Below are 14,987 nucleotides of genomic sequence, written 5' to 3' on the forward strand. Positions count from 1 at the left end.
AGCAGAATCAAGCAATACCATGTTTCGTTATCACTTACCAATGATTTGAAGTGAGGTTTTATGAATCAATTCGGTCTTTTTATGAATACGGCAAGGGGCAAGAAAGACATCAAATATAAAACACGAAAAAGCAAAGCTACTCCCAGCGTGATTAAACTACACGAGAATGGAGCTCCCCCCCAGCCGCCACCCCAAAGCAGAAAGCTCACAGGTACAAGAGATGTTGACTTGAATTCTAAAAACAGTCGATCCCATTTCTTTCCGTCATTTAATGAATTTGACGATTACTGTCAGCGGATATTTCACTGCATTCTTCAACTCCCCTCTGAATTTATTCTGGGTCACCACATAAATACACGTGTTGGTGCAGCAGCTGAAAAGGAGAAGCATATATCCGGATTCTTGAATGATAAAGGCAGGGTCGTTGTAACCTGTAGAGACGTAATTGCTTCTGATTCGCTGATACAGGTGATATATGGTGTATGTCGCCCATAACATGAGGAAACTGCCAGATATAGCGAAAAGTAAAATGATGGATCTTTTTCGGTTCTCCAACTCAGGATCAACGTTGTGTTCAGCTCTTTTGTTGCCCCTCAATGCGCGACGGATTCTACTGGAGACTAATATATGTCTCACTGTCAGTAAGTTGAACAGTAAAATAAGAACAAATGCAAGGCACGGTGTTAAAATGTAATTGATCCACGAAAATGCTATCCACGTGGCTAATGTATAAAAGTTAGGTTTGATGCGGCAGAACATTCGTAGGTTGTTAACAAACTACAAAAGCTCAAGCATAAAGTGCCAGGGGGTGTTTTGCAAACAGCTCAGAACAAACACTGTGCCTACAATCGCTGCTGCAATTTTCTCGGTGCAATATGTCATTTTCAGCTTCTGGCAACAAATAGCGACGAACCGATCAAAGGTGAATGCGACTGTTAACCAGACAGAGAAGTTTCTGCAAACATAAGCTAGGACCATTGTGAGACGGCACGCCGGAGTAACGGACAAGGCGCTGACTGGCAAGTAAATGCCGATGACCCGGTTAAATATCACACCGGTGATGATGACCAGTAGATCCACCACAGCCATGGCCACCAGATAGTGAGTGATGCATTTGGAGAGACCGCAGTTTCCCCGGGACAGGATCACAATTGCCATTAGGTTAACTGCAAGAAAGAGGGAAGTCACTGAAAAGACTCCCAGGAGAAATCATCAGGACTTTGGCTGCAATTCAATGTTTCATATCTGCCCCTGTGGAAGGAAACGAATCCAGCCGCCTTGTGGTGACTGAGGGTAACTTTAACCTAAATAACAACAGAAAATGCTGGAAAAACTCAGCAGGCCAGGCAACATCCGTGGAGAGAATATAGAGTCAATGTTTCGTGTCAAACTCTTTGTCAAGACTGGAAAGGCATAGGAAATGAAATAGATTTGCTATCGTAATTTTAACCTAACTGGGCCGGCGGCAAACACACGCCATCCAATGTAACGGTGGTTATAAAGCACCGAATATTAACTCCATTCATTTCAATGGAGAGGTAATCCAGCATTGCACCCAATCTGGTCAGTCTTCCAACCGACTGGTTAGATTAGTATCAAACTGAAAGTAAACAATCATTAAAATGTGTTCTAAAGAAAATCATTGTATGTGCCTGTTAAACGTAAAACAATATTAAAAATTGAAAGTAAGGCTGTGGGAGGGGAGGTAGTGGAATGAAATAGAACTAATTGAAATCGTGCTGGAAACTTGCATTTGGTGTAGCCACGGCATCAGATAAACCAGTGGCAGCCTGCAGTTGAAATCAGTCTAGTTGAAAATCGGGCTTTTCCTATAATGGGCGGCTGATCTGCAACGCCAGTTTTATTCCCAATGGCAAGTTGGTAACTTATTCCATTGTGGCAAGTTTTCTGAACTCTACCTTAGAAAGGATACAAAGGCTATGGAGAGGGAGCAGAGAAAATCAACTAACATCATACCGGAAACTAGTTTCTTTAATTGTCAAATCATGCTGGAGAACTTGGAGATCGTTGCATTTCAATAGGGATTTTAAGAGGTAAAATTATTCAGACATCTAATAGATTTCCATTAGATGAATAAGGGGGAGAATGAAATATTTGCTCTTCTGGAAGAACTGTATAACTATAGGAAAAGCAAAATAAAAAAATAACAAAGAACCACGGGAAAGGTTAGGATATTTTTGCGTTTGTTGTTGTTGATAGGAAATGAAATAAGTGACCAGACGGCATGGCACACGCCTAATTCATAATCGGTTTTAGATTAAAGTGGATAAACGTCTTAAAAAGACAACAGAAACTGGGCAGAGGGTAGGAGACTCAAAAAACATAATTTCTGGTTCAGAAAAGTTGGTCTTGATAGCTTCATTCTACGATTCTACAATTGTCATTTTTCCACTATACCTAATTTCAAAGTGAGATCAAGCTGGAAAATAAAGTGCAACTTAGAGTAATGCTTAAATTTCTGGTCTCCATTGTATAAAGAACATAGAGAGGCACTGGAAAAGGTGCACACTAGAACTATACCGATGATAGCAGAACTGCAAGGGTACAACTATCAGGAAGGATTGAACAGTTTGAGAATCTTTCCCTAGAAAAGAGAAGGCTGAAGAATGATGTGATACAAGTCTATATATGAAAGTAGTTAAGTTAGAAGTAGAGAAATGGTATGTTGGACTTCATAGCGAGAGGGTTCGAGTACAAGAACAAGGATGTCTTGCTGCTGTTGTACAGGGCCTTGGTGAGACCACACCTTGAGTATTGTGTGCAGTTTTGGTCGCCATATCTGAGGAAGGATGTTCTTGCCATGGAGGGAGTGCAGCGAAGATTCACCAGACTGATACCTGAATGACATATGAGGAGAGATTGGGTCGATTGGGCTTATACTCACTGGAGTTTAGAAGAATGAGTGGGGATCTCATTGACACTTATAAAGTTCCAACAGGACTGGACAGACTGGAAGCAGAAAGGCTGCTCCCGATGGCCAGGGAGTCCAGAACCAGGGGTCACAATCTAAGGATAAGAGGTAAGCCATTTAGCACAGAGATGAGGGGGAATTTCTTCACTTAGAGAGTGGCAAACCTGTGGAATTCTCTACCACAGAAGGCAGTGGAAGCCAATTCATTAAATATATTCAAGAAGGAGTTGGATATACTTCTTAAGGCTAAAGGGATCAAGGCATATGGGGAGATGGCAGGGACAGGGTACCGAATTTGGATGATCAGCCATGATCGCATTGAATGGTGGAGCAGGCTCGACGGGCCGAATTGCCTACTCCTGCTCCTATCCTCTATGTTTCTCTGTTTCTATGAATATGTTTCCACCTGTGGGAATGACAAAACCTCGGGTCATACCAATAAGGGAGGAACTAATAAACCAATTGGGTCAAAATCTTGAAACTCCCTCTGTATCAGCACTATGACAGTACTTTCACCATACAGTCCGCAGTGGTTCCAGAATGCGGCTCTCCACCACCTTCGCAAGGGCAATTAGGGATGGGCAATAAATGCTGGCCTTACCAGCGACAAGCATATCCCAGGCACAATTTTTATTAAATCAGAGTAATCAGGGGAAACTTCTTTATCCAGAGAGTCGTTAGAATGTGGAACGCGCCACCATGAGGAGCAGATGGGGCGGAGAGCGTAGAGGAATTTATGGGGAAGTTAGATAAACACATGGGGAAGAAAGGAATAAAAAAGTCACCGAAAATAGTGGCTGTTCAGATTGCAAGTTTCCACCTCGACTGAAATTAGTTCCATTTCATCATTCCACCTAGAATCTAGATTAACACGTGGAAGAGAATGGAATAAAAGGTTATACGGGTAGCGTTATATAAAGAGGAGTGGGATAATGGTCATGTGGAGCATACACACCGGCATAGACCAGTTGAGCCGAAGGGACAGTTTCTGTGCTATAAATTCTCTCTATGTAACAGACACAGCAAGAAACATGAAAGAGGTAATCACTTATTCATATAATGAACTAGATGGCAATAAAATGACTTAACCGGAACACCAACAGCCGCAAGAGTTGCATAACAAATAGCATATACCAGACCCTTAACTGGTTCATGCATTTTCTGTTAGATTCAGGCTGTGAAGAGAATGGTTCTGGGACACGCACTGCGCTGAGCTAAAACCCGTCCCTGATATATACTTGAGGGAAGTCTCCAGTGAGTCAATTATGCAACATCATTACTGACGTTAGTGACATTCAGTGAAACAAACAAATTGCTTTCGCATCATTGTATTTGAAGCAGTCATGGAGATATAAATGATGTCACAGTATTAACGACCCAATATTATTTTGACATTTGTTTAGCGAAAGGGAACCTTGTCCAACAGTCATATACCCTTGAAAGAATATTAATTTTAGCCCGTCTGTTTTAAGTGAAATAATCTAGTTGAAGCTGGTGGCTTGAAAGGGCGCTCTTTATAGAAACCGTCCCATTCTTATTCCTACTGATTTCAAGGGCGTGCTGCAGGTGGCCTATCCGAAAAACACAGCTGCACTAATTTTTTTAACCAGCAAAATTCAGGAGTAGGTTCAGGTAAGCTTTACTTCATATTAGTGGCAGTTCCTGGATCTGTGGCTGTATACCTGGGGTTCATGCACTTGTTGCTAAGCAACAGGTATGCTTGGTCTGTGGCCGGAGTTCATGCACATGTTGCTAAGCAACAGGGATGCCTGGATTTGTTGCTGTGTATGGAACTCGCGTACCTTTTAAAAACTATATCTCTGTGCAATCCGGACTTTTTGATAAACCGGCAGCACGCCGGTCCCATTGGTGCTGGATAATAAAGAGTTTCATGTACCTCTATTTTACATATTTTGGTTTCATCCTTCCAATCTCCCTCCTTATATTCCATTTGAAATAACATGTTACAGTTAGCAGTCTCCTACCATGGTTTTCTTGCTTATATTCCTTGAAATGATCATTTAGTTTCGAAGTCACAGGCTTGAAATTCACAAAAATCAGCCAGTGAGATCTATCCTGATCGGCATGCACTGATCCTCACTGAGAAGTGGTCGTGGGGCGGTGAAGGCATGGGAGCGCCCCCCTACCACCCACATGGCAGAGTGTAAAATGGACACTGATTCACCCAGCTCACGCTGGCAAAATGGTGAGTTCGTTGAAATACTCAGATGCACCAAGCATCTTTGGAAGGGAACTCCAGCATCAGCACTCTCATGAGCACGTGTCAAGAAAGAAAATACGTATAATGACATAGAATGTACAGCACAGAAACAAGCCATTCTGTCCAACAGGTCTCTGCCGGTGTCGGTGCTCCACACAGACCTCCCCCAACCCCTTATCATCTCAACATTTCAGCATAACATTCTATTCCTTTCTGCCTTATGTACTAATCTAGCTGCCCCTTATTGCATCTGTGATATTCAGCTGAACCACTCCATGTGGTAGCGAATTCCACATTCCCACCACTCTCTGGGTTAACTATTGGATTCGTTAGATTAATATTAATGCAATATTCTGAGAGTGGTAAGCTGGCTTGCTTTGCCCGGAAACCAAGACCACTCTCCTGTAATGTTACCTCGGCTCTGTGACAGAACAGCAGGAGAGATGTGATGTTCTGCAAGTCCCTCTGAATGCTGTCCGCCTTCGACCCCCAATGGAAATCTGGCCAGCAATGTAAGCTTACTTGCAGGGTAAGTTGCCATGGAAACTGACAGCATTGTCAGCAGAGGCTCCAACATGATCAGCGCCAGTGTTGTGTTCAAGGAGCTGACCACTCGCCCCATTTTGGACAGAATTTAACCCACGCTCAGCAAGAAGCCTGACATAAGATAGCTGTGGACTCTACCATGCTGGGAGCAATTGCAGGCAAGCTCGCTAGCATGCTGCCCAGTGCAAATAGCGTCTCACGTATAAACCCAGCAGCCTTTTTGTGTAGCCTAGGCCCTCGAAAGGCCTCTGCAGCATGTGCTAGTGTATGATTTCGCTCTCTGGCGAGCTGCTAGCAATGGTATCCCATCACCCTGCCATAGCTCCTGCCCGCTTTCTCTCCCCGTGAAGACATCTCTCGTAGTGTAGTCCCTATAGTAAATGTATGCCAATCTCTTAGCTGGTGCTTGGTAGGGATTGATGTTGAGCTGCACTGATTAGGTCCAAGAGACAAATGAAGGTTGGTGCAGCTGAGAAATGTGACCCTCAGGTCAATTGTGACTTCGTTGAGATACAATGGACGGAGCAGAGGAAACTTGAAGGTGTGAGAACCGGAAAGTGAAAGTCAGAGTAGGTAAGGCCGCACTAATGTGACAACTGAGCGGGAGTAGAGGAGTAAAGAAGGAAGGAAGAAAAAGCTGGGGGGGAGGCGAGCTTGAATTTTGGAGCATCAGGCGAAGGCATGTAAGAAAGATAGAATTTCCAATGTGCCATGTGCTGCACTGGGCAAAAGAAGTAAAACAAAATGTACATTAGCTTCGTTCCCAACCGCACTCGCTGCAAAGGCCACTTATGAAACAGAAACCCAGACGGAGGCGACAAGGGCGAGTTTCCTTGCATGACCTGTGCTCTCTTAGTTGATTACAGCTATGTGGTACTCAGGCACAAACAGAACAAGAAGGTCACAGGGCCCAGGGGTGAATCCGAATGGTGAATGGAAGCTCCGTTTGCGAATTTCCTGGAGGAAGGATGGGTCTCTGTGTGAGGGAGTGGGTCCGTGTATGGGTGGGGAAGTGGGGCATCCGTTTGGGGGGGAGGGGTGGATACTTGTGGGGGTGGGGCGCCCTTGCCCGCCGGATGGGCGGGGCATATTGGGAGGTGGAGCGGTTCTCTTTGGAGGGGTGGGGCATTCTGTGTACAGGGAAAGGCAGAGTGTGTGGGGAGGGGCGGGTCAGAGTGAAAGGGAGGGGCCCTCTCTCTGTAGGGAAGGAGTGGAACCGTGTGGGGCTGGATCTAGGTGGGATGGGTCTGTTTTGAAGGAGGGAGTGGGGCGGGTGGATGTGGCGCGTAGGGGCGTGTTTGTGTGGGGGTCGGGGCCAGTTGGTATGGGGAGGGTATCCATTAGCCATTTGCACCTTGTTCTGTTTGCGGATCTCACCTAGTGTAGTTCTGAGCCCCAAACAGAGAAGCAAGATCCCAGCTTTGATCCATGGCCTCTGCTGTTAGCTCAGCTCAGCCAGCGTGGTGTCGATCACCAAACAAATCATCCTGATCTGTCTTAGTTGATAATGAGCTGCAGACAGAGAAGGAGGATGCCCAGGCTCTATTCCCAGCATGTGCACTTAGCTCCTCTCACCTGGCGGGGTACTGAACCCCTTATAGAGCAGAAGGGCAAATATTCCAGACGAGGCCTGTGCTGAGTGAGCTGATCTCAGCCGGTGATGTACAGTGCCACACCGAGCAGGAACGGCCCCGGTTCAACTCCCAGCCTGTTCCCAGTTATCTGATCTCAATCTTAGGAACATAGTTTTGGCAAATGGAACTCAGTTAATTCAGCTTCTGAAAGGGTTCATGTTTAGTGCATACGATGTCGGGAAAAATTTGGTTTGTGTGATTGGAGAGAGAGAAGAGAGATGGATTTTATTCATAAACAGCCGATAAATGCAACCAACCGGCCTTGGATATTTTACCAAAGCAATGTTTTTATATGCTTCTAACGTTGTTGCAGAATGTTGAAGAAAATGCAGTCTTGTTCCTCTGGACTGTCCAGTCGTCAGAGACTATCATATTGGAAAATGCCATCTCCAGTTTGATAAGAAAAGAGTTTATAAATATAAGTTATTTTCCGTTGTTCAAGTAGCACAAAAGGTCCCATGCCTAGGTACACATGATCCTTCTGTGGCCACACTCCGCTTTTAAATTTATTTTTATGCTGAAGATAAAGAATAAAATGATTGCAACCAGATAATTGAAATCATTATTACTCAAATGAAAAAAAAGGACTCTGTTTTAAGTCAACACTTAGCAACAGGTGTCAGCCATTTAGCAATTCGAGCCTGCTCAAATATATCATGGCTGATCTTTATCTTAACTCCGTTTAGCCGCACTGTTTCCATCACCATTCATATCCTTGCCCAACAAAAAGCTACCAATCGCAGTTTTGAAATTTTATAATGGCATTACCTCAGCAGTGTTTGGGAGAGAGATTCACATTTTTACTACACTTTGCTTGATTACGATTTTCGTGAGATCATCCCTACCTAGCTCTAATGTTAAGCTTATGTCCCCTTATTCTGGAACACCCCACCAGAGGAATTAGTTTCTCTCTATCTACCCAATCAACCACTTTAATCATCTTTAACACCTCAATTAGATCACCCCTCAATCGTCTATATTCAAAGCAAAGCAAGACTAGTATGTGCAATCTGTCCTCTATATTTAATTCTGTTTGACAGGGTATCATTCTGAAGAACGTGTGATGCACACCTCCACACAGGAACATCTCCACAAAGTTACATCAGAAAGTCACAGGACTGCCGCAGAGTGATAAGCACAATCACATTTATAGAATTCAGTTGGGAGAAGATGGTTGTCACATTTAGTACATGAAATAATGTGATTGAATAAGCCATATTTCAATAGATACACCATAATATGAACAGAATTCTGATATTTATTAACACATGATATACTGAGTTTAAAAATCAAATGCCTCGGAGACACAGGCTGCATACAGAAAACAGGCTTCTGAGATGAGATGGTTAGATAACACAAGTTGTAAACACAACATGCATTAAAACGGGAATTGATTGTTAATGCTAATTCAATGACCCTATTGAAATAGCAGTTTGGCGCTTCCAAAAGGTCTGGAGTTTGGGAGAAACCCAATGGAATGACCCACATTAAAGTGTTATAAGCTAACATTCAGGGAAACAGAAACAGAATATTAAAAAACCATGTGCCTTTGAAAAGATGACAGCAAGTAAAAGAAGCACCTGCTGGTCAAATAGATTTTACGTTAAACTTGGACGACAGGAAACACAAGATTAAATATGCAACCAATTGAGAGAGCTAGAAATGCAAGAAACACCCTGGTTAAATTTGTCTTAATTTACAGGTAGTAAATATGATACCTGCAGAACACTTTGAAGATATAACTTCAAAAATACACCAAGCAATTACATTGTTTTTCTATTGAACTTGGAACACCACGGTGTCACAACGTCTGTGGTTATAACCAGTTAAGCCAATATTAAAAATTGAATGAACGTCCTGCGATAAGAATGGCATCAAATAAAGTCTACAGTCATAGTGTTTTATGATAAGTTTTTGGAATACCTAAAGGTAGAGACATAATTATGCATGAAGCAGCTAAATTGACAGTAAGAATAGAAATAAATCAACAGAGAGAATGAATAAGATAATTAGCTTACAGCAGCAGAAAACTTCAAAGAATAAACCACTAAAACAGAGTATCAAAGATAGGATTTTCAAATGGGAAAACAGAAGTCGCTGGAGATGGGGAAGTCATTCTTGGCTTCAGATCCACTCTGTAAGCCTACAACTTTGAGTCTCGGATATTTAAGTTACCTAATTTTGGCGGATATTCTGGATTAAGAATAAGTAGAAGTGTAGAAATGTAACGAAGTTAAGATTTGAGAATAAGGGTCTCTCAGAATAGGATTGTGTAATCTAATTCTATTTTGAACTGTAAAAGTTGCGATTGAATCAACAACTGTTAAATTAATGTCAGCTCATAAATAAATCTGTATATTCTTAGAATTGTCTCACATATATTTCGGTATCAATCTCGTGAACACAATTTCTGTACACTCATTTGTAAGGAGTTGCAGAATTCGGGGGGTATTCCAGAGCCTCATAATATCCAAAATGTTACAGTCTAGTTAAACTTATTAAAAGTGCTATCCAGAGGATGGTAAGATCTTCAGCCGTTCCTTTCCTTTAGGGAGAGAGAGCCTGAACCCTTAGACCCATTTAAGCGCCTTATAGAATTCGGCTATCTCTAACTTTAGTTGAAGGTGAACGTCTGGGGAATATGCCTGATCTGGGGCAGCCCGAAAAGGGCTAGCACTTGTAATTATCCCTTCAGTAATACCCTGGAAATTAGTCTGTGCAATAATGGCCCAGAAATTCGGGTGTCCACGGGTGAGTACGCACTATCTACTCACCCGTAGGCCCAACGGAAGTGTGGGTTTCGTGCATGCTTTGCGCATGCGCGGGAAACCGGAACTTCCGTTCACTTAAAGGAAGTGGTTCAGAGGTCTAAGGCGTGCGCTGGAGAGGCAGCGCGTGTGCATGGAACTTAGGGTTTTTTCCAGCTTTCTCCGGGAGTGTAAGCCTCCAGGAGTTACACATTTAAAAAGCAGGTGCAAGGCCTGCTTTTAACAAGGTAAGTGGTGAATTAATTAAAATAAAAACATTTTCTCCACAAGTTTATTATTTTTAAATACTGTAAAGAATGGTAATTTTATTATTGTTTAAAACAGTTTTTTTATGTAATTTATAGTTATTTTAATAATGTGATTTTAAAACACAATGTGTTTGAAGTTTTAGTGATGTTTTGGGGCTTAAAGTATTCATAGTTTTGACAGCTCTCAATTTCAATTTTATGAATGAAGCATTCCCTGCTACCATTGGCTCTCCATGGCCCACGTGATCCCAGGAGAAGCATCAAACTAACTGCGCCCCTGGGATATGAAAGCACTGCGCGCCGGCAGTTGGAGCAGGCCCAGGATAGGAATTCCACGCGGGCCCACAGCACAATGGCCGGCGCGCAAGGTAAGTGCAGGTCAGAGGCCTGCACCCGCGGGAAGCCCCCGACCCAAATTTTTGGGCCATTATAATTTGATGCAGCAGATAGCCAGTTAATTTGCGGTGAATTACCGGACATACACAATTATTATGCACATTTTGAGCTGACAGAAGGCAGATAGATACTTTTCCAGGACTGTATATGGCAGAGCACATGCTGAGGCTTCAGTAAGGTAATTCCAAAGCAATGCACTGACATTCTGTACCATCACTTATTGATCATAATAGCACGTATACACTACCAGTAGGGATCAATTGATAATCATTTGGAAGGATAACCCAGGCTGACTTTCAGCCTTTGCACCTTGCGGGCGGTCAAGCATTTTCATCAGCCCCGCCATCACACTGCAGACAGCTCAGCTAACGCAGCACATACCAGCGATCGAATCTGGGCTTCTGATCCACTCTAAGATATTGCTTGTATTACCTTTCAATTTTAGTTTGGGAAAAATGTTACCAATTTGGGTGTTTCCCATAAAACCAGTGTAATGAACTTGAACAACATTCAATTGTATTACAAACTTTAGAATAAATGAACTCGCACAGTTTGTTTGTGCAAACGAGTGGAACTAACATAAGTAATGATTTGACCTAATTGTCTCACTCTAGGGTTCTGTGAACCTAACATTGGGCTGGATTTTGCTAGGGCCGGGGAGGCGGGATTGGAGGCGTGTGGGGGATAAAAATCGCAAAACTGGCGTGCGGGCCCAAACCCGCCTCCATCCCGCCTCCACACAATTTTCCTAAATTCGTGGCTGCTGGTCCCGAATCCAATGCACATGGCCGTTTGCCGACCCCAACTCGGTTCCCCAAGCGGGAATGCAGCACCCCAAGCCCCGGTAAGGCGGCCGAATACATTCCCATCCAGACTTCCGTCCCCAATGTGAATGCCAAGTATTCAGTTAATCAGTTGCCCTTTTGGTTTATCATTTGTCGCTCTGACTTTTGGTTAACCAGTTGTCGATGTACAAATTTCAGTTAATGAGTTGCCCTTTTGGTTTATCATTTGCTACCTTGACAACTCATTAACCAGTGTTTCAGATAATGCACAAGGCCATTTGACAGCTACACAAGCCCGGTACTGGTCTGTGCGGCCCCGCCACTCCGTTCGGCTGCCGTTGACCCGGACCGGATCGGACTTTCCCTCCCGAAGTTCTCCGCGATAAGCTGCCGGTGACCGGCGGCCCGTTAGCCGCTGCGGGACGGCGACACTTTCCCGAACTCGCCCGGGGCCAGTTTGGCAATATAGTGTGCGCCGGAGCCGGGGCTTTCCAACGAGCCATCCCCGAACGAAATCGGACACGGGAGTCGGGAACGACAGGCGTTCGACTGGTGCCGGGCAACCGGGTCCAAATGCCCCCCATTTTAAACACACGAAAACCCCGGGCTCGATTCGGAGGGACGGGCACCCGGCTTCCCGGTGTCGGACCGACTCGGTTCAGATACCGTTGGATGCCCCTTGCCCCTGGCTTGCTCTGGCAGCCGGCGCGTGCAGGCCGCCCCCTGCCCCGCCGTCTCAGTGGTCGGAAAGTGGTCTCCAGCCAACGGCTGTACCTCGGCCGGGGAAAGGGGCAGCTACACACGCAAGGTACTGGTCTGTGCGGGCCCGCCACCCCGTTCGGCTGCCTTGATCCGGACCGGATCGAACTTTCCCTCCCGAAGTTATCACCGATAAGCTGCCGGTGACCGGCGGCCCGTTAGCCGCTGCGGGACAGCGACACTTTCCCGAACTTGCCGGGATCCAGTCCGATAATATAGTGTGCGCCAGCGCCGGGGCTTTCCAACGAGCCCTCCCTGACCGAAATCGGACACGGGAGTCCGGAGCGAAAGGCGTTCGACTGCCGGCCGGCCAAACTCAGGCAATCTCCCGCCGTTGCGGACCCGCTCCCGGACAACCGGGTCCAAATGCCCGGCCCGTTATACGCACGAAAACCCCGGGCTTGATTCGGAGCGTCGGGCACCCGGCCTGCCGGTGTCGGACCGACCCCGTTCAGATACCGTTGGATGCCCCTTGCCCCTGGCTTGCTCTGGCAGCCGGCGTCTGCAGGCTGCCCACTGCCCCGCCGTCTCAGTGGTCGGAAAGCGGTCTCCAGCCAACGGCTGTACCTCGGCTGAGGAAAGGGGCAGCTACACAAGCCTGGCACTGCTCTGTGCGGGCCCGCCACCCCGTTCAGCTGCCGTTGATCCGGACCGGATCGGACTTTCCTTCCCGAAGTTATCCCCGATAAGCTGCCGCTGACCGACGGCACGGCAGCCGCTAAGGGACTGCGACACTTTCCCGAATTTGCCAGGGTCCAGTTCGATGATATAGTGTGCGCCAGCGCAGGGGCTTTCCAACGAGCCCTCCCTGAACGAAATGAGATACGGGAGTCCGGAGCGAAAGGCGTTCGACTGCCGGCCGGCCAAACTCAGACAATCTCCCGCCGTTGCGGACCCGCTCCCGGACAACTGGGTCCAAATGCCCGCCCAGTTATACGCACGAAAACCCCGGGCTCGATTCGGGAGCGTCGGGCACCCGACTTCCCGGTGTCGGACCGGCTCCGTTCTGATACCGTTGGATGCCCCTTGCCCCTGGCTTGCTCTGGCAGGCGGCGCGTGCAGGCTGCCCCTCGCCCCGCCCTCTCAGTGGTCGGAAAGCGGTCTCCAACCAACGGCTGTACCTCGGTCGGGGAAAGGGGCAGCTACACAAGCCTGGTACTGCTCTGTGCGGCCCAGCCACCCCGTTCAGCTGCCGTTGCTTTCGACTGGATCGGACTTTCCTTCCCGAAGTTATCCCCAATAAGCTGCCGCTGACCGACGGCCCGCCAGCCGGTGAGGGACTGCGACACTTTCCCGAACTTGCCGGGGTCCAGTCCGATAATATAGTGTGCGCCAGCGTCGGGGCTTTCCAACGAGCCCTGCCTGACCGAAATCGGACACGGGAATCCGGAGCGAAAGGCTTTCGACTGCCGGCCGGCCAAACCCAGGCAATCACCCGCCGTTGCGGACCCGCTCCCGGACAACCGGGTCCAAATGCCCGATAATTTACGCACGAAAACCCCGGGCTCGATTCGGAGCGACGGCCACCCGGCTTTCCGGTGTCAGAACGACTCCGTTCCAATACCGTTGGATGCCCCTTGCCCCTGGCTTGCTCTGGCAGCCGGCGCGTGCAGGCTGCCCCTCGCCCCGCCCTCTCAGTGGTCGGAAAGCGGTCTCCAGCCGACGGCTGTACCTCGGTCGGAGAAAGGGGCAGCTACACAAGCCCGGTACTGCTCTGTGCGGCCCAGCCACCCCGTTCAGCTGCCGTTGTTCCCGACTGGATCGGACTTTCCTTCCCGAAGTTATCCCCAATAAGCTGCCGCTGACCGACGGCCCGCCAGCCGGTAAGGGACTGCGACACTTTCCCGAACTTGCCGGAGTCCAGTCCGATAATATAGTGTGCGCCAGCGTCGGGGCTTTCCAACGAGCCATCCCTGACCGAAATCGGACACGGGAATCCGGAGCGAAAGGCTTTCGACTGCCGGCCGGCCAAACCCAGGCAATCTCCCGCTGTTGCGGACCCGCTCCCGGACAACCGTGTCCAAATGCCCGCCTAGTTATACGCACGAAAACCCCGGGCTCGATTCGGAGCGACGGGCACCCGGCTTCCCGGTGTCGGAACGACTCCGTTCCGATACCCTTGGATGCCCCTTGCCCCTGGCTTGCTCTGGCAGCCAGCGCATCAAGGTGGGTCCCCGCGGCACCGGCTCAGCAGTCGGAAAGCGGTCTCCAGCCAACGGCTGTACCTCGGCCGGGCCAAGTGGCAGCTACACAAGCCCGCTACTGGTCTGTGCGGCCCCGCCACCCCGTTCAGTGGCAGTTGACCCGGACCGGATCGAACTTTCTCTCCCGAAGTTATCCCCGATAAGCTGCCGCTGACCGACGGCACGGCAGCCGGTAAGGGACTGCGACACTTTCCCGAACTCGCCAGGGACCAGTCCGGCAATATAGTCTGCGCCAGCGCCGGGGCTTTCCACCGAGCCGTCCCCCACCCTAATCGGACACGGGAGTCGGGAACGGAGCGCCCGCCACCGGCCTTTATGAACAGCACAGACCCCAGCAATTCCCAGAAGCAACGCCGGAACAAAACGCCTTGGCCAGCCTGGCAATTCATACACTGCAAATAGCACAGATTAACACCACTCACACCAAATCGGCCCATCAACTTCGCTTCCGAGAACGGACAATCGGCTTGCAAATACTGCACCACTCACAGAAA

The sequence above is a fragment of the Somniosus microcephalus genome, chromosome 12, assembly GCF_052327205.1.
Source record: "Somniosus microcephalus isolate GS21.2 chromosome 12, FLI_Smic_1.0, whole genome shotgun sequence".
In the NCBI taxonomy this organism is placed as follows: Eukaryota; Metazoa; Chordata; class Chondrichthyes; order Squaliformes; family Somniosidae; genus Somniosus; species Somniosus microcephalus.